Here is a 26,380-nt window from a genome sequence, read left to right on the forward strand (position 1 = left end):
AATAGAAAAATAAAATTCATTGATTTTTCAGGAACAATGCTGATTTTACATGACTTGCGTATTCCTGTCCCAAAACACATAGACTGGAACAATTTTTCCTATCCCTTGGCAATAGCTTTATAACTGCCTCATTGTATTGCTGTCATTTAATTCCTATTCACCTAAAATATAGCATGACACAAAACATTTATTTTTTTTACTCAGAAGGAATCAGCTCCTTTATGTCTAGCTCTGACTGCTCTTGAATGAGATGCTCACCAGGTCTCAATTCTTGAAAGCACTTAAGTACTTGCTTATTTTTACTGGAGTGTTATTGAAGATGCTTGCGTAATAGCAGTGAAGTGTTTGCAAGGATGGAGCTAAGGAGAACCTGCAAGATAAAGTGTAAATGATGGAAATTGGATTGGAAGAACACGGGCAACTCAAACAGCCAGATATCCCAGAATAATAATTTTGCTAGACTTGCTCCAAAAGCTTGAAAATATAGAACATCCTCCAGTATAAATTAACCTTCCTTCTGGAGTAGTGTCCCCTATGAAGGAATTATTTCATACAACTGAATTATGTTGGAATAGTGATGAAAGTCAGGTTCCTCTGTTAGAGTGAGGCCTCAGAAAACTTACCTGTGTGTATAAAACATGCTCAAATATTCCACTAGATTTAGCTCCCCTCTGTACAGAGAGTGATCAGTGTTGAAGCTCTATAGCTCTCAGGGCAAGGTTCATGAATGATAAGGCCCCCAAAAGCTATCCTCATAATTTTTGACCTGCCATTTAACATCTGAATTAATTCTTGTTTAACTACTCTAATGATTAAATTCAACTAGCATTCTTAATTAGTCTTGCTTAAATTTCCTAAAAAAACCCCTAAACTTTCAAAATTGATTAAATATTTGTCATTAAAGTGGAATCCAAGTCCATGCTTAAATTCACCTGTTAGCACAATTAACTCTTGATGTCCCTCTTAGTATCTGGACCTGGCAAAGAGGCTTAGCAGGACGTCTCTTTTCTGAGCACGTCTCTCACCCTGTATCTTGCACCTTGGCAGGGGACACCCAGGGTGGTATGTGCAGCTGCAGATGTACCACCTGAAAACTGTCGCTGATAGAACTAGGTCATGATTTTGTAATGAGAGGGTGAAGATGTCTGCCCCAGACAAAACACAGCTGCAATCCACTTTTTAGGCATGCATAACCTGGGCTGCAGCTTTTCTCACAGCCTGAGTTTCACTACAACTTGCTAGCATTGACTTCCTTGGATTCATTCTGATTTACAGTGGTATAAATTAGACTTTGCTAAGAATTCAGACTCTCTGATTTATGCACTGGCTGCTACTATTTTTTATTTTATCAGATTCCTTAGACCTTGGGATTTTTTCCCCAAGTTAATATTTTGGAGTTCCTCTGAACAGTACAAAACCTCTTCTATCTCTTTTGCAGAATTTTAATCAATTCTTTCTGTTAATTGCAATATGAATCTGAACTGTGCTATTTTACCTTGTTCGATATAAAATGTGCATTGCTATGAGTCACTGTTATGGAAGAGTCACTAACAGACATACAATTCTAATAATTTGTAATAAATTACCTTTGCAAATTGTGTCTGATGCATTCCTTACAAGTGCAGGGCTGAAATAATTTGTATTGCAATTAGTTTGTTTACCTAGATAAATCGAGGGCTTTTGTTTGATCACTTAAAAAGTCTTTTGTAATTCTTCTGCCTTTAAAATATCTGGGAGGTGATGAATACAGAACTACTACTGTGTAATGTACACATTTGTCATTTATATTCTTGGTCAAATTGCAGTTAAGGTTGCTATAGTGACTAATACCCTATACAAAACACATGACAAGAACAAAACATTGAAAATAGCCTGAGCAATAGAAAACACAAAAGGAGTCATTTAGGGTGTGGTAACCTTTGTACCACGGATTTAAGAGCATTGGGAAGGTTCCTGCCAGTGGAGCTCAGAGGACGAAGGAGCCGAGACTCTGCTGAGGAACTTGAAGCACAGCTAGACACCTACTCTGTCAACAGCCTCATTCCTTCCTTGCAATACCTTCTGCTTTCTTTTTTTGAGGCTTACACGTGATGACATTTCTCTGTTTGTCTGTCATTGCCTACAAATAGAATGAGTTGTAGGCATCCATAAACAGCCTCCAGCATGGCACAGCCTCCAATCGCATCTCTGCCATTATCGTAAATGAGCTTGGCACCATGAAAGATAGATGCCCCAGAGAAAAATAGAAGATAATAAGGATGAGGTGGGTGGAACAGCAGAACTAGGGGAAGGATTATGGGGCTATATAAAACCTTGGGGAAGTAGAGAATGGGACAACCTGGGGCAGGTGGGAGGAAGAAATGGGAACCAGAAAGAAGTAAAAGGCACGTAACCCATAAAATTAGGGAAATAGGGAGAAGATCAAGAAAAGGAGAAAAAGTATACAGGGTATATCACAAAGGAGGAACTAGGAAGACAGAAAGTCTTGGGCTTGAAAAAGGCAGTGGATGTTTCTCTTACAGGGAGAATGGCTTGAAGGACACTCGAAGTACCTGGTACAAGCAAAAGTGTTTGTGAGTTCCCAAAATAGAAGAAAGGAAGAATCACTCACATGCAGGAGAGAAATGGATGATTGATAGAAACATTTAGTGTGCTTGGTCTACAAGCAGCAAAGGGAGTGATTCTGCATTCTTCAGAATTAAATATGTACACAGTCACTATAGTTTTCTGCTACAAAAGCTCTCTTTCAGTTCTGGCCTTTGGGAAAGATTCCCTTGCTCCCCTCTCATGGTCTGAGCAGAAGTTGTCTCCGGGAGTTTCTCAAAGGCTGTAGATCTCAGCCGGGTGCTTTCATGGGGATGGTTCCCACACCGAGAACTCACTGACTGTACCAGAACGGGAAAATTCCTCTCCTCGCTCCTCATTCATCTCTCTTCTGCTGGCTGCCTTTTCATTCTTCCACACTTTTTTTCAAGGGATTCTTCTTTTAGCTGTCCAGGTCAGTCACGCTCCTTCCCCTCTTAGCTCCTTCTGCAGTCTGTGAAAGACAACATTAGCTTTTCTATGCCATAAGGGATCCATCAGCATGCAATTTTACAGCCGCAGAAGGTTTGGAAGTATGCCACTGGAGAAGAAGTCTATCCCCAGGAGCTGCTAAGAACTGTCAAACTGCCTTTCTGCAGAACCTGGAGCTGCTTGGGGTAACAACCAGTCTGAAAAGCAAAAGTCTTGCCCATTTTCTTTCTGCAAGATCTCCAGCTAGCTTCTCAGTACTCTGCATTTGGAAAAAGGAGAAAGCAGAAATTTTGGCATCAAAATTGCATATTTTACGCTTCAGGAGAAAAATCTTGGAAAAAAAAGATTAAAACCTAATATTTTCTATCTGTCAGTTTTCATGGAATAAAGACAAAATAATTAACCTGTTTGGTTAAGTTAGACTTGGTTAAGTTAGATTTGGTTAAGATAAATTTCACTAAATTTTAAGGCATTAAAACATGTCCTTGTTCGAGAGCTGAAAAAACTGATAAGCACTTTTGAAACATTTTTTTGGAAATAAGCAGTACTAGAAAAAAATGTTAAAAATAAATTGTATAATTTGAATTATGATCCTCACTAACGTGATCCAGTGCTCTTGATCCAGAGCCTCTTCAGGTAAGTGAGAGCACTCTATTGACCAAAATGGGTCCCGGCTCAGGCTCTGACTATGAACTAGCGGGACATGTACACAAAGCGTCTAATGAACGGCAGCCAAACAGGTGAAAAATATTATTCATTTTTTATGTGATATATGAAGAATTGTCTGAATCTTGAGGAGCTGGTACGTCTATTTAGAAACTTTAAGGAAAGTGACTTGTTAGATTTTTTTAGTTCCTCTGAAGTGCCACTAAACCTTTAAGTTACTACATTTCTAGAGCTGGATCAAATTGGCTATCAATATACTCTATATCTAAAATTCTTTATTTCTTATGAAATTCTGTAGGCTTTTTTTTATTTGCAAAAGATCAAGTATCTGTTGTTTTCCTTCTTTCCTCCACCTCCCCCCAGTTTGGCCATTTATTCCATAAAGTAATTGGGTTAAATTCACTCTTTTCTAAAGCATCAACCACAACCGTGTTTTGTAAAAGGAAAGTGAAAATGTTGGGTTACTTACGGTTTTAACTATCATGAACAAAAGATATTGGGAACTTTGTGTGTGGCTACACTGAAATGCAAGCACCGTTTAGCTACTTTGGGTTTTCTTATAGCATTTCTTTGTTAAAAAAAGATGTTTATTTTCTGACATACACATTGTATGAGTTCCAACAAGAGACAATCATGCCAACACCATTTATCTTCCTCAGGATCATTTTGAAATGAAAGAAAACATGAAGAACATTTGTGTACAACCTTTCTGTATACAACCTTTCCAGTCACACTTTGCATTGATATCTGGATAATGATTTAATTTCCCTAAAAAGCAGCCCCCTGATTCCCTCTTCTTCTATCTCTGCCCTTTAAGATTGCACTTGACAGATAGAAAGCTGATACCAGATTACGATGTCTCATCTTAGTTACTCGTTCAAAATATTTCCCTTCCAAACCTCTCCTGTTACCCTGAGGAAGCACTGCATGGTGGCTGTAATCGGCACTACAAAAGCATTGAGGTAGGGAAAATGTACTTTCGCAGAAAAATGGGAAAGTTTTCTGAGTTCAGAAACGTAGAGGGGACACCTCACACTGGGTGGGAATAAAACGTGATTGGGAGGTCAGAATATCACCATGGGACTTCAGAAACCCATTTTTAATTTTCATCAGGCCAGAAGCCTCATGCGACCTTTTTTGTCTCTTATAGCCTCAGTTTTCCCAGTGTAAACTAGAGGCAGTGGCCTCTTCTTGGCACACAGAAAAGACAAGTTAAAGGTAGCGTGCCTGTGTACACAGATGAGCACGGGTGGACGCGAGCTCACTCGCTGAACACCGACCTGGCCAGACACAAGCCAGCAGTTCTGCAAAAGCCATGTAGTTCCATCAATTTAGTGCTGTCCTAGGGCTAAGAAACTCCGATAAGACACAAACTACACTAGAGCGCAGCAGTACTCTCATATGGCAAGATAATTTATGGGACAGCACTGACTGGCACAAGCATAAGCAGAGGAGCCCTGTTGTCCCCCTGCTCCCATCCCCACCACAATTCGTACAGAGCACAGGGGAGGTACTGCTGCCGTGGGCAACGTAAATATCTGCAGCCTTGCCTTTAATGGGACCACGGGGGCTGCTATATCCCTTTGCACAGGTCTCCCTAAGTTATGCCTCTGCTTCTGTGAGGCTTTGCAAGGCATCAGAATTACTGGTTTAGCCTTTATATGCCTGGCTTGTATCTCCGCTTTATATCTCCCTTACATCCTCAGACACCTGGGAAAGTTTTCTGTCTTCTGTCATGCTGGATTTTAGTTTGCACTTCTACAAGACAAGTGAAGGATGACTTTGGAAATTAATCTTACCCATGTTCCTTTGGGTAGTGAATTCACAAGGATATCAGTTTGGAATAGATCTTGTTTATTAACTGATCAAGCTCCATAGCAAAACTGGTTGGACTGCTTTTGCCACTACTAGCTTGCTTAAAATGCTGTCCCAGGATTTAATCCCTTGATGGTTAGGTATTTTATTTTCAAGCTGAATTTATCCCCGAACGGTTTTTCCCCTTTTGAGAACCAGTTCATGACAGATTTTTGCTTTTAGTCACAAAGTCCCAATTGGATTACTTTAGTCCTCAAGGTCACCAACTCTTCCTACATCACGTTGCTGTTACCCTCTCTATCACTGGTCTTTTGTGTAATCTCCAGATTTCATATTCTCCTATTTTTTGTACTAAGGTCATGGATGATGGTATTTAACAAAATTGTTTACAAGACTGATCCTTAGGTCCCTGAGGTCTCACTCAGGAGTGGTGATGACAGCTCAGATCCCAATATTGTACATGTGAAGCCACAGTGTGTCACTTTGCATTTACCTACATTTCAAATCTACTTAATTTAATCTGCCATTTTTTTGCCAGTCACTCACCTTCGTAAGAGTCTTTGCCATTTCTTCACAGAATTTGTGCACCATCCTTACAACTGTGGTAAACTTGGTACCATCAGTAAACTTCGTCACCTTGTTTTTCACCCTCTTTTCCAGGCTGAGTAGCCCAAGGATTGCAGCACAGATCTCTCTAGGTATCCAGTGGTGTCCTGCCTCTGCCACAAGGACACAGTGTTCTCTGTTTCCTATCTTTTAATCAATTATTTACCTCTTTAAAGACCTACACTTTCTTCCCGTGGTTGCTTGGCTTCTTTAAGAGCCTTTGAAACAGACTTTTGCTAATGCTTTCTTGAAATCCAAGTAGACTATATCAACCAAATCTCCCTCATCAGCTTCACTATTAACCCCTCCAAAGAGCTCTGGCTGAGAGGCAAGAACTAATACTTGCCCTTCAGCCTAATACTTCTCCTTTCATCTAAACCTGGTGTTATCTCTCCTTTACATTGTGCCTTAGGAACTATTACAGGGTATTTTTTTTTTTGCAAAAAAAATACTGTTCATCTAAAAGTTGACCTAAATTAAAAAAAGGAAATGTTAAATAGAGGTTTGAGGAATGCCAAAAGTAAAACAAAACTCTTATTTGAGGTTTTATGTAACATTTTGGGATCTTTTAAAATCATCTTTTTGATGTAAAACTATCGATATTGCTTCACCGGTTCAGCAAAAAACCTCCTTTGATTTGGCAACAAAACCAAACTAACTCTAATGATATATCCAATATTTCAATGAGAACGAATATAGAAGAAAAAGTCATGACAGATATTCTTGTTTCTAGCAAAAGAAGTATTTGAATGTGTATATTTTCAAATGAACAAAATAAGTTCCTTCTTCAAATAACATTCTTTCTTCATCTTACATATTCGCTATCACTGTGCTGACAGCAGTTGTATCCTTTCCTTCTATATTTATATTCTTGTGCCTTGGGACTTATGTACAGAGTCTTATTGTCCTCCCTGTACCTAAGTTTTCTTTCAATGGAAACTATTAACTCTTAAATGCACTACATCATTAGCCCCTAATTCTGTGGTCAAACCTGCTGCAGAGTTTGTGACTGAGTATTTCAGTGTTCTGTTGTGTCTCATCCCCGCATTTTTCAGAGATATCTGATATGTCTTGTTCCTTCTTAGCTGCTGTGTATTTTAGTTTGCCCAGGTTAGTTTCTAAATTTTTTGAGTTAGCATATTGATATTTATAGCTTTTATTCTTCACAATAAGAGCTCCAGCGATAGTAAGCAGAACCTGGCATACTGCAAGGGATGTGCCAACAAAGGCGAGCCAGCACGCTTCACTCTATTTATTCAGTGATTTGCATGATGATGTCCATTGCGCATTTACAAGGGTGCAAAATGAGGAGAGAGGGGGGTAGGCTCCGTGTGGATATATGGTTTAGCTGGTTCACTCTCTGTTTAGCTCCAGGGCTAAATCACATCTGCATCATGTGTGCGTTGATTTGCTCCTGGGCCCTAATCTAGAGCCAAGCAGTTTTCTTGGTAAGGAAGCTTATTTATGGGAGAGAAAATAACTTGCTTCAGGCTTGAATTTTAGGTTCAGGATATACAGTTAGCTGGTCTGAACTGCTTGGCCAGGAGTGATCCCTTGATGCAGGTCACAAAGGTTATGCAGACGTACCTATTATACTACCAAAAAAAAAAGGGAAATAAAGCTTTTTATACTTGCCTTATTCTGGTGTATAAAACTATATATGGTATCAGGAAGTGGGGAATGTAAAGTACTACGTTTAATTAACCTGTCCTGTTTACAACCATTTGTAGTCTATCTTTCACTGGAAGAACAAATAAATGAGGTCCCAAGTTTGGATACTTTTATATCAAGTTAAAATTCATTTCTGCTGGGGAGAAGTACACGGAGAGTTAATAACTGCAGACTCTGAGAGTACAAAGCATAGACTACAAAAGGAAAAGGAAGCAAGAAGTCTTTTGTTTACTCAAAACATTGATATTTCATTTTTTTTGTATCTCATAAAAAGTATCACATTTCCTAACTTGTGTACTTCTTCTCCTCAGTGACAAAAAACCTGCAAGAATTTTCTGTATAATCCTAAGCTAAAAAAATACTGTTAGCTTTGCATTTAGAATATTTTATATATAGAAGGTAAAGGATTATTGCAAAATCTTTCAACACATAGACATGTTGTTTGAGGCTTATCAGCTTTACTATGGCAAATAGGTTCTCTTCTTCATATACAATTTGTAAAGATTTTGCAAGACTCTGTATGCCAAAAAAAGTAAATTATATAATCCACAGGTATAAGTAAAATATATGGAATTATATTTTTTTATTTTATTTACCTTTTGTGGGCTTAAGCGAAAATGAATGTTAGTTTTGCTATAGTCAGCAGACAAAAGATATTCAGATAAAAAGTCTTAGAGCTCCATTTGTCTCTAGTTGGTTTGATGACTCAGCTCCCACAGTGCAAATCCCATTTTAATAAAATATTTTGTCATTCTAATAACTGTGGAAAAACAGACAACAGTGGAACTCTGTCTAATGATCACATTGCCCGTAAGAAAACCATGGGCATTAGGGGTATTATTAAAGGGAGTCTATTAAAACTCTGTTTCCAGAATGTGAAGGGTATGCATGTGCTTTAAACCTACACAGACCCTCAGTGGCTTCAGTGAAGTTTGATATAGATACAAGATTTCATTAATTTAACTTTTTTTTGCCAGATCTGGGACCTCAGTGCTGAGAAGCTTTTTTTTTTTTCTTTTTTTGGGCATTTGGGATAATTTATTCTCTGACGCTGAGCATTAACAATACAGAATCTAGTTTGGATCTTTGAATCCTTGAAAAAATAAGGACAATGTGAGTGGCATTTTCACGAGTGGTTATGAAGAACCTCTTTTGCAACTGAATTATATGGAATTCACTATCTACTATTTTACAGACTATCATTATTCTATGGAATACCATTAGTGATATGGAATATGGCCTAAATAAAGAGCCTAATATTTTATGTTTCTCTTTTTCTTCCCAGTCTTATTTTGCCTTATTGTTTATGCTGTCAAAAGTCCTATCTGTAGTCCTTTACCTATCTACAGTTGGTGAAAGTAATCTCTCCCAACTTGGGCATTTAAAAAATTAGCTGTCGGGGTCCAACTAGCCGCCCTAGATCTGCCTTGTAGACAGTGGAAAGAATGATCACACATTCAAGTTAAGTGTCTAAGTTAAGTGAGACAGATTTCTCTTGGCAGAACATATTCCTCTTAGGTGCCTAACCTGGAATTTGATTAATAATTGTTTGCTTAGGAAAAAAGACTGTCTCCCATAGATAAGGATCCTAGATACAAGCTATGTATTTAAATAGTATGCATATTTCATTCTTTTCTTCTAAAACCAGACCATGTTTTATTATTGAGCTGAGCTTCTTTATGTTTATTATTAAATGTGAATATAGATAATTTCCATATGAACAGATTGATTTTTGATCAATTCAGAATGAGAAGTTTTCTATTATCATTGTTAACTGTATTGAGTTAACACTGATGTATCTTATGATGACTCCCTGAACAGGTAGGAAACAGTTACAAGGCTAGCTGCAAAGTTCACTGTAAGGAAGAACATGAGCATGCACCAAGTCTCACACTTCATAGACTTTGGAGAGAGCCATTTTCTTGTTCTTTTAACATAATAGACTTTCATTCATAGCCCCTGCAAGTTAGCTACTATGTAGTCCTTTATTTAGTTGCTAAGTTCTGTGATCTTCCATTAACACTGAATTTTCATCTAAAATGCCATGATGTCTTATAAGCAAACAATATTAAAATATGTGTCTTTGGATCAGGGACTAAATTAGACAAACTGTCAGAGAGTACAATAATAGATACAGATAAGACGACTAGATCTGTGCAACTGATGGCAATAAGGAAATTTTCATAATTTTGTCTAGATCCTGTGGCCAAAATTCAGCAAATAGCTGAAGCATAAGCTTAATTCCTACTGAATTAAATGGGGCTTCTTACACGCACAAAGACTACACATTCCTAAGCACTTTGCTCTTTATAGGCATTGCTCTTCTTGCCTCCCTTGCAAATATATGCATCCTAATCCTCCCTACTGCAAAAAAAAATTAACCCAACTCTTGTTTACTATGATCCCACAGACAGTATGCTAATAGGAGTACACAGCGCGACCTGAGTTAATGGAGACATATCTTTTCCTATTACCAAGCACCAGACTGGTGCAAATGCACATACTGCATATCAACGTTACAGAGGCATCTTGTATTTTATTTTGTATGCAGACATTCCTATCGGCTCAATCTTACCTAGGGCTTTCTGACAGTTAATAATCTAGAGGTACCATTGCAAATCCAGAGTCGTCTTTTTGGATCGTTGGAAATCTCATATTATTATTGAGTTGTAACAAGTTTGTTGTCTACAGGCTTTGTAGAAACAAAAGTAATGGTAATTTTCAAGAAAATACAATACAGAGAGCACAGCCATCTTTATTTTAAGATTGCAATAATATTCTAAATTTATACTGAAGATCTCCCTGCCGATAGAAATATCTTTCAAACCACTGCAGCATTTGAAGGTGCCTATTGTTCCTGCCTCTAGGACAGTTGCTGATTCCTCCTGTCATCCTCAGATGGCTGAATCTGTCAGTATTGGAGCTCTTCCATATTGCTAGAGTGAGGAAAAGAAACCAGGTAATAACTGCTTCCTACAAAAGGTGAGTTGATTGCACTGGATGTAGAACAGGAAGAATTCTTGTAATTTTAGGAGAAATGGGACTGCTAAATAACACGTCAACCAAAGACGGGTTCTGTAACTGACAAGGAAGGTATTTTTAGCCTGGGGAAATGTTTGGTTTGCGTTGCTCCATTATCACACTTCCTTGCTTGCTTGCTTTCTTGCTTTGCCTTCCTATTATCTGTTTGTTGCCGGGTTTTGATATACTTATTTCTTTCAGCGCCTCAGCACAGGGTATGTGCAATACATCCACCCATGATCCTTCACCTGTGCACCTGAGCCTATGTTGCTCTACAGCTGTAGTGGCTCCAGTGAAGTCAACGAGGAAGTGATTACACTGAGCTTAGATTCAAGTCTACTCAGCTCAGTTCAGCAGTGGTGCATAAGTGAATATTCATCGCATCTAATATTAGATGTCTGAATTTTTTTTTGTCTAATCTTCTGCAGAGAATGGAGGGAAAGGTATACACAGGGAACAGTTCACGTCATCCTGAGCCGCAAGATAGGAATCACCCTCTGAAGGTTCCTCTTTCTAACCTCTGACTTTAAAGTGAGATGAGGTGATTATCTTTTGCTTAAATAAAGTCACATGGTATGTCTATAAATGGCTGTAAAGCTAAGAGTGTGTAGGAACATTGAGGTAACACTGGCATGTTGAAAACACTTAAAATTACAAATTGGCAGAGACCGTTGTTAAATTTATCGAGGTTCACTAAACTTCCCTTTGAATTTGGCCGTAAGTCAACTATGGCTAGTAGATTGTGAATGAAATGAAGAACAGCTGTGCCTTCATAACATAAATCTCTTAGACAGGGGAAATCATTCAATCAAGTTAGTGAGAAAATTAGCATCTTTACGTTTCATTTTCTCTCTTTTCTCTCAAAAGAGTTTCATTAGGACTGACAGAACTGATGATACTGGATTTGCAGACCAGGCACTTGCCATAGTTGATCTGTGAAATCATGGATGTGCTTCAGACTTAGTTTCTGTTGATAATTGAATCTGGTCTACCATTAAATTAATTATTTCAGATTTTCTTTAAACTGTGCGGCTGTGATTAACATAGACAGTATGTTGTTCCCTACCTTGCTCATGTGACAGATCTGAAAAAGAATGGAGAAATCACGATCCCTTCCTGCCTCAAGCAATTAATCAACAAACTTCCAAATTTACTGTCTTGCTATCTGACTCAGAGGCTGGAGATTCCAAGGCATGGTTTCCTTCTTCCGATACACTGTGCTGTGGGATTTCAGCCAGAAGCAGACGTGGGTGCTTTCCTGTGAGGCAGATCACCCTCCGCAGAGGCACGCTTGGAGTCCCTCTGCGAGCTGATGCAAGCAGGCTGTGGTGTTATTAGCAGTAGTGATATTATTCCAACCTGTGCTTATAGAGTAGGTTACACTGTGACTCTTACGTGTTTCAATTATCTGGGAAGAGAACATTCCATTTGCAAACCAGTTATTTATAGGCTATAAAACACATATGCACATATTGTGGTATGATTTTACATTAGAAAACGTTAAATTGAATTTTTCCCATGTCCTTTCAAAGTGTGAAATGAAATGAATTTAACATGCATACTAATAAGATTCTGCTTGCTTTCTTTAGAGAAAGCATGTGCTTTTAAAAAGCTTTTTCTAATATTCATTTTTCCACCCACTAGGTCATTCCTTTCATTAACAGTGATTAAAACTAAACCTCTGTGCTCGTAAGCTTGCCCTGTGTGGATGAAGTCACGTCTTACTAATGGTAGTAGTTTAAAATACCCTACTGGGAAAACCTCGCTATCTAAGAAATGGGTTCATAGATGGACAGATAGAAAGACAGATGAAAAACATTACTCACCTTCACGTCTAAACCCATGAACATTCACAACTGTTCTACAGTTCAGGATTGAGTGCCCTAAAGCAAAACTAATTATGTGTTTGCTATTTAATATTTTTTCTTACTAGCAAAGACGTTCTGATATATCAGGAAAATATAGCATATTATGTGATACTTCCAGCAAGGTGCTTGTATCTTTTGGCTGCAGCAATGGTCCATATGTTTGATATCCTTTATGTAACCCAGTGATACATCATTAATTGTAATTTCATGCCAGGGCGATTGGCAGGCTCTGTGGACAATGACAACAACTACTGCCTCCTAAAATTCTTTGATAAACTATGGGGAAATTTTCATCTGTCCCTATAATCTGAAAAAATGTATAGTGTTCACTATCACATTCTTGTGCTTTAAAACGAAAGCAGCCTGCCTGTGGGTGAAAAAAAATTCTTCATACGGAGCTGCAGAAAGGGTAGAGAAATATGGTTTTTTTTAGAATCTGAGAATTATTTCCTGTGGTAACTGGAACTGCTATTAATTTAAAATTCAGTTCTCATTTATTAATCTGCAATATCCTCTAGGGGACTTTTTGTTAATAGTCACCACTATCCCTCAAAACCCCAAACAACTCCCTTTTTTTTGCCCTGGTCTTTAGTTTTCTCATACACTTTAAAACTCTTGACCTTGACAAGGACTTGCTACTATTACATGTGTAAGGAAGCAATGAAACCTCTCACACTATTGGAGTCTGCCTGGCTGTTGGTACATCTGAAGTCCACAGCACCAAGGATTTTCTGAAGCCTGTGAAAAACTGGGTTGTTTTTTTCTTTTTTCTTTCTTGTACATCTTGAATCTTTCAAAACTTTGAATACAACTGTAAGTCTATGAGAAGAAGTCAGGAGGCTGGATGGCACATTCAACTTCAGACAGAAAGAGCGGGGCTGGGAGGTAAAGGGCAGCCAGAGTTAGGCTTCCGAGTGTGTTTCTCCTAGCCCCAAATGATTTGCTTCCTGTTAAAGCTTAAAGCATTCATACTTGCTTGATAGTTACAGCTGAGGTAATGACTTTAAGTATGCCAATTTGCACCAACTGAAGATTTGTCCGTCTATTTCCAAACTTGTTTTCCAGCTGTCATGTTGGTCTGCACCACACAGTTCACTGTGTTCTCACTACTTCTTTTGTTTAAAATATAAAGGCTTGCTTCATTTCATGAACAGAGGTTGCCACTAAAAGAGAAAAACAATGCTAGACACACAGTCTTAGCATGACTGTAAGGATGTACCAGTTCAATGCTAATTATTATAATACAGATGCTTGCCCTGTCTATGTCTGTAATTGCATGCCTGAAAGTGCTATATGATTTCCAAGCAGGTTCATTAATTTACTAGCCTGTTAAGTTAACATGGAAAGCAAAGAAAACACACTGGTTTGGGTTTATTTATTGAATTAAGTCCAGAAAATGCATCTCTGTTCTTTTATTGAGTGGCTGTGGGCTGAAATGTGACATACCTTTGGGAGAAACAAATCAAGGATTATTTAAGTGGTTGTTTACTTCAAGAAATGCAAAACATGCTGTTTGAGAAGCTGAATCATTAAAACAATTGCAATGGGACACAGTGCTTTTCACACTGAGATGAAAATCTTTACATAGATTGCCTAATCTGGTTATACCATGTTTTCTACCAGGATATCAGATCATTGAGGTATTGAATGTGAATTCTATATAAGTTGCTGGCCAGATTGACCCACAGCTAGATACTTCATAATCTTTTCCAAAGACATACCATCTTAAATTAATTGTAATATTATACACTTGTAGTTACACTCCTGCCTTTCCTGGAACTGGGTGTATATGTGGGGGGGGTGGCGGGGGTGGTGGTTTGCTCACAATATTTAATGTTATTCTCAAGGGATGAATTTTGTACTTTGCCTTGAAGACGAGTGAGCTTCGTGGTTGTTTCCATCCTCATGTGGAAGAGTGCTCCGAAGCTCCTTCTGTCAGCATAATTACCTGTCTAGCTGATAGCTCCACCACCCCTGAGGAGTGGGTCTTTTCACACAGTGAAAAATCATTATCCCTGAAGTAACCTGGATCTAGGGCTTTGAAGATTAGGATTAGAACAAGGAATATGATGTAGCATTCACTCAAGAGCCAGCGTAGTGTTCGCAGCACTGGGATGATGTACCAAAATTGACTTATTTTGCTTAGCAAGCAGAGTGACAAGTTTTGATTAGCTGCCCATTGAAGGCTATCGTTGGCACGGCCAGCGCAGAATACTCTAACTGTGGAGCCTGGAAGCCATGAATATGTACAAAGCTATTGCCAAGTCAGCATCTGAGAGGATGTTCATAGGAGCAGCCTGCTGGCTCGTCGTGGATGGGAAAATTTATTTCTGACAGATTTCATACTTGGGAGGATGTCAGCTAAGCCTGAGGCTGTGAAGTCTCTTGACGGTCAGAAAACAGACCCCTCGTTTGAGGACATTGTCATGGCTTTGGCTAGTTCTTCAAAATGGTACCCTTTTCCTTCTAACCTCACTTCTGTCTTGTTCAGGTTTAGTTTCAGCCAGCTGAATTTCAATTCAGAAGCTGATCTCCTGTAGGCACTGAGGCAGATGGGAAGCAGTGCTGTTAGGGTATGATGTGAAAGATGGTTTGAACTGCGAGTCAGTAACACACTGTTCACTGCGATGTTTCAAAAATATCTCCTGGTAGTTTTACATGTATGGCTACCAGAAAAAAACCAGAAGACTGGAGAGTTCACCAGCAAGGGGCCCAGATAAGAGGTACCGTTACCAGTCACAAACATTTTGGATCATTCACAGTGGAATGACTTGATCTGGCTTTGTGCGGTTCACTCGTGGCTGCGTGACGCTGCATGGGATGGCTAGTACGGCAAATGTAGCTGCAAGAGTCAACAGCAGAAGTATGGGAACGTTATCACAGCCTGGGAGTAACATGCTGTAAATATAAAAAACCAAGCAGAATTATTCTCTAACGCTCCCTCTCTCTTAAATATGGTTTGAACCTCATTAACAAATGATATGATGGCAGTTTTATGTGAAATTAGTTAATTGCCCTTTGTCACAGTTTCCTCTGGGAGGTGGATTCCAACAAAGGGAAAGTATAACAATCACATACAAAAAGCTGTTCTGCCATCTGTTTGTTTATTTTTACAATTCTCTGTATTACATATTTCTGTCTGAGAAAAAAAACTATTAAAACTTGTTAAAGTTTTCATTTCTTCATCTATTTGCATTTCAAATAAATATGGAATAGTCTGAGATGTAACATTGACAATAATATAATAAACTGATCAAAATGGACAGGAAAGGATGTCTTAAAATATCAGATTTATTTATAGATAGTCAATTTTCAGTCGTTGCAGACCTACAAGTCAAGAATAAATTGGATGGGATAGAATTTTGTAAATATGTGAAGTAAAGAAATTGCTTCCTGTGAGTGCCAGTCTCTTCATTTCTGTATCTAGAACAATCACCGAGGAACTGTTGATTTGAAAAAACAAGGAACAAGCAATGCTAGACTTGTGTAGTATATCTTCTTCCACAGGGAAAAAAAGGAATTTTAGAGGTATAGATACAGAAAATGTTTAGCTCTTTTCTCAGAAAAAAGAGATGTAGGTCTCTCCGTGAGGGAAGGGACAAAGTCGGATCCATCCAGAGATGAGGAATCCTATGAAATATCATGTTATAGGCCTAGTGCCATCTCACCTGGATGACTGTATGTTGTTCTTGTCCCCTGATGATGAAAGTTAAAAGTTTTACTAGTTGGCAGAGCTGCTTATGAAATCCCACAGTGGAAAATAAAATAAATCTTTCACTGCACTTCATGCAAGCAGTGGTCTGTTCTAAAGACCAGTGGGGTAAGGTCTGGAATGGCTGGGGGTAATAAGCATGCAAATCTGGTATGAGTCCCAAAGTCCTGAGAAAAGACCAGCAGAAAAAGAAATTAATCTGCTAATCTGTAAACCAGAGATGGTCCAGAATTTTCTTAAGCATCCCTGAAATCAGAGATGCCAAAAAAGTCTTCCCAGCCTTGCCTTCCTGTGCTAAACACTGTCACTACAAAAGCTTCTATCAGCTATAGTACATGTCTGTGAGCGATGGTCTCCACTGATTTTACCTACTGAGTCCAAATAATTGCAGGCTTGTTGTTTGTGCTTCTGTTTTGCGCCCAGTGAGGCTAGATGAAGGGACTGTTAGCCCTGTGGAAAAACAAGGAAATGCTGTTTTTACCCAAATCACATTCTTCAAAAATTAGATGTATGTCTATCTGAAAAGCTGTATAATTTCCAGGAAAAAAAAAGAAAAAAAAAAAAATGTTGGGTAAAAAAAAAGGATGTCCCATACAACAGATCATTGCTGGTCTGTGCGCTGAACAGGCATATATCACACAAATCACAGTAGGACTTCATACTGTTAGCAAGGAAAGCATTTCTCAGATTAATAATTGAGAGCAAAAGTTACCTCGCTAAAGCATTGGAAGGGCAAGACAAGGCTCAAAGAATGAGAATGGATTGCAGGGTTAACAGAGGCACCCTCACAGGAGGGAATTACTTATAGACTACAAAATAACTATAATAAATTTGAAGAGATTTGAGGACAATTCTGGGAATTTATCAAACCTTGAAAATAGGCCATGTATGTAAGCACAAAAGATTAATACACTCTAACCCTGGCCTCTGCCTCTCCTTTCTTCTCTCTGACATCATGCTTTGGCACACAAGCATTAAAAAAAAAAAAAAAAAAAGTAGAGTTTCAGTGGTTCATTTCCAACACAAACAGGAAAAAGTAAATAGCAATTTGAATAGTGCTTCTCTATAGAGAGAAACCTTCTCATTCTGTTATAAAAAATACCCTGCATTTATTCTTCTTTTATATTTATTATCAGTCTGTTTTACTTGCTCTTTCTGTATTTAGTAGAATCAAATTAATTAGGACTTGGTATTAAGAAATATTTTTAGGGTGTGTGTGGGTTGTATATCAATGGATCTCATCATAATAAGCCATGTGTGGGGAAGAGTATGCTGCAGAGTAGTTGCAAAAGCCATTTGGAATCAGTCTTTGCTTTGGGAGGAGACACGTGTCACATAATGATGGTCACTCCGGTGCCACATGAAGCAAATCTCCTTCCGACTACTTGCATCTGATTCCTGAACAGAACAGAATGCAAGTGGCACTGTAAAGATGTACAACACGTTGGATTGTATAAAGTTGGTCTTGACATCATTTCAAAAGATTTGGCGAAGATCCCGTCCACCTGATTTTAGTGTTGAGTAGTTCACTGGAATGGCCTTCCTCTACCAGAACAACCAAAATCCTAACTCAATTATGTCCCTGGTATTAGTTTAGAAGAATTCGATCTTTACAGCTTAACTCAGCATGGCAAAACAAGAGGTCTGTGTGGCTGAAGATACACAAACAAAATGCAAATGTTATGCAAGACAACTGGCATACTAAGAAGAAAAGTGAGCTCAGCAAACGGTTCAAGAAACAGTGGACACAAAGAGCAGTGATGTCACATTAGCAATGACTCCAACTGGAAACATGCAGAGAAGAATAATCAAAAGTCTCTTCAGTTCCATAGGTCTTCTGTAACTAGTTCAGAGTACACAGTAGACAGACAAGTTATAGTCCATTAGAAGGCAGGGTTACACACACTATTATAAAGCACATTACATTTTCTTAGGAGTCACTATATATTTCTGGCAAAAAAGATGTGCTTTTTATACAACACTTCTGGTGTGGAAGATGTCACTTCATAACTAGATACTTTAAAAAGTACAGGACTGAAATGGAACTAGGTGCTTACATCCAAAAATAACCACCCAGCTGCTGCCTGATCTTGGTTTAACCCTAAACTCCATGTCTCTGCTTGGCTTCGTAGTCTCCCCTTGCCTGGAGTAGTACATCTTTTCAAGGCCAAGTTTCTTGAATGCTTAAGATTAACTGGAGTCAGAAACTCCATATTCTTCTAGGGTCCCTGAAAGGTCTGATCTATACATTTTCTTAACATGCTAAGCTCCTTTAGCAAGCAGTCTTTAAAAAGATCACAGTAACTCTGCTTCCTGTATTAGTCAACTGCTGTATTAGTCACTCAGAAGTGGAAGAACCTGCATTTAATTGATTCTTCAACCTGCAGAAATTCAAACCACTTGTTCCAAAAGGCTGCCCCGAGCACTGAGCATTCGTCTATGACAGATGTGGGAAAGTGCAGGTGGAATTAAAGGTGAAGGGAGGCTTTTCCTGTTGGAGCTGAGGTATTATGCAGCGATGAATTTATGATTCATGTAGCAGAGAGCACAGAAAGGCAGATAGGACTATCCAAGGGCTCCACTTCCTTTTCCCATGAGTCTTTTTAAAATACTGGATAAATGTTTCTAACACCCACAAGAATACCTTAGCCTCCATGCCACAGATTCAAGTAATCTTTTTTTCCTGTTCTTCCCTGCTGCCCCCCAGTTTAATTTCATTAAAACAAATGTATTAAGTAAATTATTTCAAAGGGTTGCTATAAGTTTTCTTGCCTTATACTGGCATTCAACTACATGCTACAAGATAATTCTAAAGAAGATAGAAAAACTGGTAGCAAGGAGCAGTAAACAAATATAGAGGAGGGAAAAATCCAACATTGCTTTAGGACAGAGTGACATCTCAGATGTCAGTGGAAGTTGGACTATAAAGATCCGTTAGCTAGGAACTCACTGTAGGAAAAAAGATTACACTAAATAATCACAGAATCATATAATAATTTAGGCTGAAAGGGACATCTGGAGGACATCTAGTACAACCTCCTACTGCTCGAAGCAAGCATAACTTCAAAATTACACCAGGTTGTCCAGGCCTTGTCCCGTTAAGTTCTGAATATTTCCAAGGACAAAGACTACATAAGCTCTCTGGGCAGCCCATTCCAGGGTTTAAACACTCTCAGGGTGCAGAGTATTTCCCATGTATCTAGTCTGAATTTCCTTCACTGTAACTTGGAAGCACTGCTTCTCATCCTGTCACTGCACCTTTGGCTTCATCTTCTCTATCATGGAGTTTGGCTCCATCTTCTCTATCACCCTCTTTAGGCAATGGAAGGCTGCAGTTAGGTCCTTCCCTCTCCTTCTTGTCTCCAGGCTAAACAAATCCAGTTCCTTCAAGCTCTCCTCATACATCCTATGTCCAGCCTCCTAAGCATTTTAGCATTCTTCCTCTAGACTGTCTCTAGCTTGTGGATATCTATCATTCGCACTAGTGCCCCAAACCAGACATAATAATCCAGAAGGAAGCACAGAAGTTCCAGGAAAATGGGAATAAACACTTCCCTTAATTTACTGGCTGTATGCTTAATAATGCAGCCCAGTATATGATTAACCTTCTTCACCACAAAGGTACATGCTGACTCAAGTTCCACCTGTCCCTCAGGATCTCCAGGTCCTTTTGTGCAGAGCTGTCCCTCCAGCCAGTCAGTCCAGAGCCAATACTGTCGCATGCTATATTCAATTCCAAGTGCAGGACTGCGTTGCCTTTGTTGAATTTCATGAGACTTTGTCAGGCTGCTCCTCCAGCTTGTTGAGGTCCCTCTGAACCCCAGAATATCAACTGCTGCTCCCAGTCATTCAGACCTATCAGATCTTACAGATATATACATAATTTAATACCTGAATTCTGATATCTGCATAATCCAGGGGCCTCTTGAAATGAAAATTTCACAATAAAATATAATAATAACAATTAACAATAAAAGATTTTAACTGAAAGCTAAAGTATATTCCAAGTGAAAAGCCATTTTGGTATGGTAGAAGAATGTTCGGTAAAAATACGTATCTATGAGACAAAGGTATGTTTAACTTTGATTTTCAGGGAGTGAAGGGTCTTGTTTTACCTTTGTGTATGTGTGTGCCAGTAACATTAATGTGCTGCTTTGATTTGGCCTCAGTTTAGAATTACATTTTGTCAATGTCTCTGCTCATGTTATTTTAGCTCAGAATGTTTGTGACCTTTCCTTTAGATTTCTCAGTTTGTAACCACATACATCCGTTGTAACAGCTTTTCTGTAGTGCCTTCAAATTATATCTCATCTACTACTATGAGATCCTCTGCAAATTGATAATAGATGATGGAAATGTTTTTCCATTATCAGAAAGTAGTTCTACATATTTTCTTCAGGGTTTTATCCTCAGAAGCAGCTCTGGATATTACAGTCAGTTCTGTTAAATAAGACAGGACTTTCAAATCAGATCAGCCCATTTGTAGTCTACGTCTGAATGTTGGTACCCTTCTTTCCAGAAATCTGAAAGACCAATTTCTATTAAATTCACAAATGTCAATTTTCAGCTGCCTGAGGACAGCCACCTTGTGCTATTTTTGGCACTGTGGAATATCACATCCAGCTTTCAGCTCCTTCCAGAAAGGTGTGAGTCTCATGTTTGTTCTGTGGCATATCTTCCAGGTCTGTGCAATCATCTTAGATAGAGTAGGACATCTGAAAGGGTACTAGATATTTGTTCAGCTAGATGAATCAAGCTCTGACTGTGTTGGCTACACCTCCATTAGTTACAATGGAAGCCTAGACACCTAGCAGAGATCCAGACAACTGTCTTGCAGACAACTCAAGTGGAATTTACTTTCAGATTAAAACACAGTAATGTAGGTGTCTACAAGTAGAAGCTTAAATTCGAGCTAAGTTTACAACGTCTTTTACAGATAATGGAGATTTAGGTCTCAATCAAGTTGCCTGCACACTAGATGACTGTCTAGTCTCATTTAAGAGCCTTTGGGTGCTGCCTTACCTCCAGCTGCTTCTTCAGAAAGGTATAACTGTCCAATAAGTCTTGTGACATTGCCCTGTAAAACTATATTCGATATCCTAGTATATCTCAAACGGTACCAGATGCCCATGTTAAGGCAGCTGAATCAAACCCGTAGACGTTGCTGTAAACGAAGATCAAAGAACTATTCAAGAGATCATAAAGCACACATTGAAGGCTTTCTGGACAAAAACTGACTGCTATAGTTAGCTGAACTGAATCTTAGCAATTATGTCACAAATACAAACCAAATGACTGTTCTTGCTATCTGCCACATCAAATACTTCACGTGCACAGATGTGTGCCGTATATTTTTAAAGGTAACTTGTTGATACCTCAGGCACAGAATATTTTACCTTGTAGAATTTTTCCCCTTGCAGATATAATCATATAGTTTTCTTTTACACAGTTATTCTGTTTAAGTTTGTGCAGAAATCTTTTTTTTTTTTTTTTTATACTGACCTCTGTACTGACCAACAATACACAGACAATTACAGTTTTATCCATGTGTCCTCTGTACACTGGAGTAATGAACCTACTAAGATCTTCTTACAGCCTTGACTTAAGGATACTTTCCTAGAGTCATGGCCTGGGTGATAATTTTGGTATATTTACTTTTTTGGCATAATCTGTTGAGAGCTTCCCTATCTCTATGAGATGCCTTTTTTATGACTGCCCTCTGTTCTTTTGCATGCACCCTCTTTTCAAGACCTTTTGTTCGTTTTAAACCCAAACAGGGTACACATACTTCCAGCTCCAGTGAAAATTCCATATATAGCCACAACCTTTTTCATGCTCATGCTGTGAAAGCTACAGCCTTCTTCCCTGTATTAGAATATCGACTCAGAATTTTTAGGTGAAATGAGGTGAAATGTGTAATATCCAGTTCAGATAATATTCTGGTTTAGTGGGGTAACTCTTTTTCTGATCACAGTAAATCTAGAGCTTTAATGATTTATTTTATGCCAAATGTGTTTTTCTTAAAGCAATGCTATTACCATTGCTTCTGGAAGCACATTGGCTTGTACACCCTTATCCAACCTGAAATTAGTGTCTGTTCTGTTTGTTTTTATGAGGATATAGTCATGCAAGGCAATGTTGCCCATTACTCCTCCAAAGAGTTCTGCTTAACTGGAACTGATATTGTCACTCCTTGCACATGCAGTTTGTCTTCTACTAATGCATAACCCTTCACAGTTTTGACTTTTTTTTTTTTTTTGGAAGGCATTGCCATATCCCGTTTTAGCAGACTGTCATTTGAGTTCTGTCATATGATATTCTACAGCAGTGTCTTTTATTCTCCCATATTGGACATTTTTGCACCCACAGCATCAGATCTTTGATCAAATAAGCTTAGCTATAAGACTATTTCATCTTAGCACAATCTTGAAAAAGTATTAATTTTAGGTAGTTCCCATTTCTGTAGATTTTTTCTTTTTCCTTTTTTCATTTTCTTTCCCACTGTGGTTTGGTCTCATATCAAGAGCTGAAAAACCTCCTAACTGTTTTTTCTTTCATTGAATAATAATTTTTTTCAGTAACTTGCATGTGATTTTTACATTCTTTTTGCACATTTTAGTTTCATCTGCATTGTCAGACTAATTCACTCTTGGGCTTTTTGAAAAGCCCTATTTTGCTAGTGAAGAGGATGTGAAAATTTATTAATTGTTAAAAAATAAAACTGAACTATAACTTCAAAAGTGACCCTAAGGTTAGTAGTTTAGGTGCCTAGCTTTCTGATATCTGTGTTATAGTGGGCAAATCCCACTGTAGATGTCTTGTCCAAACTAGTTTTCTAGTCTTCCTTCATAGTGAAAGGAGAGTGCTCAGACTCTCCATAAGATAATTCAGTTTACCTGTGTTGGACCTTATTTTAGGATGAGTTTAACAACTCTCTGGTGTTGAATCACACTGATGTCCTCAGAAGTAAAGCCAAAATATGTTTAGAGGTCAAATTGTCAAAGAAATTTATATCCTTTGTCTTGCTAGTGTTGGTTTGGTACAGTATTGCATATGGTAACAACATTTAAAATGTATGCAACATAACCACTTTCAAGTGCTGTATAGGATAGGCTTACTCTACAAAATACTGTATGGTGTAGGTGTAAACTTAGTGCTTTCATAACTAAACAGTAAGATTGAGAAGTCTGTGACTGGCATGGATGAGTGATTTAGGTTGCGTAAAGAATCACTGTCAAAGGTATTACCAAAACTGATTTTGATATGATGCTGTAAAGTGCGACTTAACAAGGTTCGATGGCAAGGTTCACTCTATTCATTAGTGCATGGAAGAAACATACAAAGGAAAATTGAGTTAGAATTAATTTAAAATGATTTACACAGAGACCAGAGATGAAAAGGGTAAGGGAGACCCTTCCATTGAGTCACGAGGTTCAGAGGGGACCCCCTTACTTTCTAAACTCCTGATGAAGCTTAGGTGCAGCTATGTCCAAACTTAGTCTCAGACTTGGTCAACTGTTTATGTCTGATGGAATTAGACACATGGATTTCATTAGTATTAATTCAGCATGCTATCAGTCACTTACCGAGGATCTGTTGCGAATAAGGGGTGTCTCCGCCTTGGGTAAGGAAGGATCTCTTAGTCTCTGGTAAGGACTCTCAAACCTTGAGAGGCATCCCTGCTCAAGGGGAGAGTCACCTGGCATGCAGTCTATGTGCAGTTCAGGGAGAACTCAAACTGGGCTCATACAATGATCCATTGTTTGTAAAAGGTCTCTCTGGCTTGAGGAGCAACCTTGAGAGGCATCCCAACTCAAGGGGAGATCACCACCACGCAGCCACGCTGCCTAGCAGGGAGAGCTCAAAGAAGACTCACTTAGGTTGTCATATTTATGGGACAAAGTGGTTGGCTTGTAGTCAAATTGCATACATTGGGAGAGGTATGCACGAGAGTCCTTGTGCCCACAACTTTCTCTGTTCCTTGATAAATGAGTCTTGGAAAACCCACCCGCTATTCTTGTGTTAATCACATGACTGGTGTTCCAAGCTCATACTCATCGATGCTCACTGTGTCAGTCTGCTCTTTTGTGGATTTTCTAGAGGAGTTCTTGGCCCAGCTGTGGCTCAGGCTTTTACCTCCTTTGGAGCCTGTACCAAACTACTGTTAGTTTGGTTAAGGGGTCGAGTGCTTCCTTCACAGTGACATAATTGGACAAGAACAGCACCCGTCTTCATGCATAATTCCATATCTGTTGTCTGTAGGTGGAATTGTCTATCTCAGTGTCTGTAGCACAGTTGTAATTAGAGGTGTGTATGTCAGAGTTTTGAATGCTCTCATTCGAAATAAAGTACAACAAACCAACCAATCTCAGCATATTTGAAAAATACCAAACAGTTCTTTCAGTATTCCTAACCATTCTGAAAATAGAAGGAATGACAGAGGATTTCTGCAAAAGGAGAAGAGAAAATGGTTTTAACTAAGTAGAATATTTGGAAAATACAAGTTATTTGTATTTCACATTTGTTTGCAGCAGTTATTATACCTGCTTTGGGCAGCTGACTTGTTGAGAGTGAATTACTGAATTAAATTAAGTATCAGAGGATCTGACTTCAGCAATGATTCTCAGTGGCAGATGTGACTCCAGAGTTACCGACTTCTTAATAGTTATGACATTACTCTTGGTTTGAAACTGAAAAGAGAAAAAAAAAAGGAGCTAGAATAGATCTGAATATCACAAAATATGTGCATAATATTTTCAAATCTTAATAAAGATGTAGGTTTCAACACCATAACATGAAGTGGTTTAAGGAAAAAAATCTGAAATAAACCTTACACACTGTATACTGTGATTATCAATACAAAACTTGAGTGTTTCATATTGATAAAGTGTGCTTTCGGAGATGTCAGTGTTCTTTTGGAGATGATCCACCTGTATTGTTCACACAAGAACAGCTGTGCAGTAATAGTCAAAAGCTTTCTGAGATACATTAAATATTAGCTAATCTGAGGATGTTTATCAATTAGCTAACATTATGGTGAGGGCTCAATCTCAGTTTGTACTGTTCTGATCTCTTAAAAAGTAGTCCAATAATATCCTGGAAAAACAATGTTGATCTATTTGCATTCTTGGTTAATTATCATGTACACTTGCACAGCAACAAAATTAACCATCAGAATGAGAAAATCTAACAATGTACATGAGCTGAAGATCTGCCAACAATCTTCCAGCAAATCTCAAACAGAATTCCAATGGCCAAAGTCTGTTTCATCAGGAAAGTCACACTTCAAAATTCCTTTTTTGTAAGATACCTTGACCACAAATGTGTTATACAATCAATATTGTGTGAAATTAGCAAGGTGCAATACTGGTATTGTTTGAACTCTTTTCCAAGCAAACCTGTGTAGTTTAATCATTCTTTAAAAAATCCTGGTTTAATAGACAGTTAGTTAGCAATATTGAAATGATCTGGTTTGGCTAACCCTGCATAAAAGGATCAGGTTCCTATTACTCTGCTACTTATTCTCATTCCCCAAATTAAGTTATGAATCGAAGTAAAACTGAGTAACTGAAAAACATCTCAGGCTGTGGCCTGGAATGGAGAATGTACAGGGAGGAAAAACACAAATGAAATTACAATGCAACTTTATGTTTATCAGATAGTTTGCTGCCAGAACAAATTGACCAGAAATAGCATGTTGATCCTAATTCTCAGCTGGCTTGCCTCTGCCGACTTCCTAACAGGCAAGTGTAATACATATATTTACAGAGCAAATGCTGGAATGCACAAATATGAATTACACTCTGGCAGAAAATGAATTATAGCTGAAGAATCGACCTCTTTAGTGTGTAGCAGATTAAGAGAAAAAAAAAAAGAGCCATTTTAAACCATTTCTTAAAAAAATGAATGTGCAATTTCTGTCAGGTTTACCTCTCTATTTACAAAACAAGGTGATGAGTACATGAAGACAACATAGAAACCAAGATGAAGACAACATATAAAGCAA

Source organism: Aquila chrysaetos, chromosome 15 (genome assembly GCF_900496995.4).
Source record: "Aquila chrysaetos chrysaetos chromosome 15, bAquChr1.4, whole genome shotgun sequence".
Lineage (NCBI taxonomy): Eukaryota > Metazoa > Chordata > Aves > Accipitriformes > Accipitridae > Aquila > Aquila chrysaetos.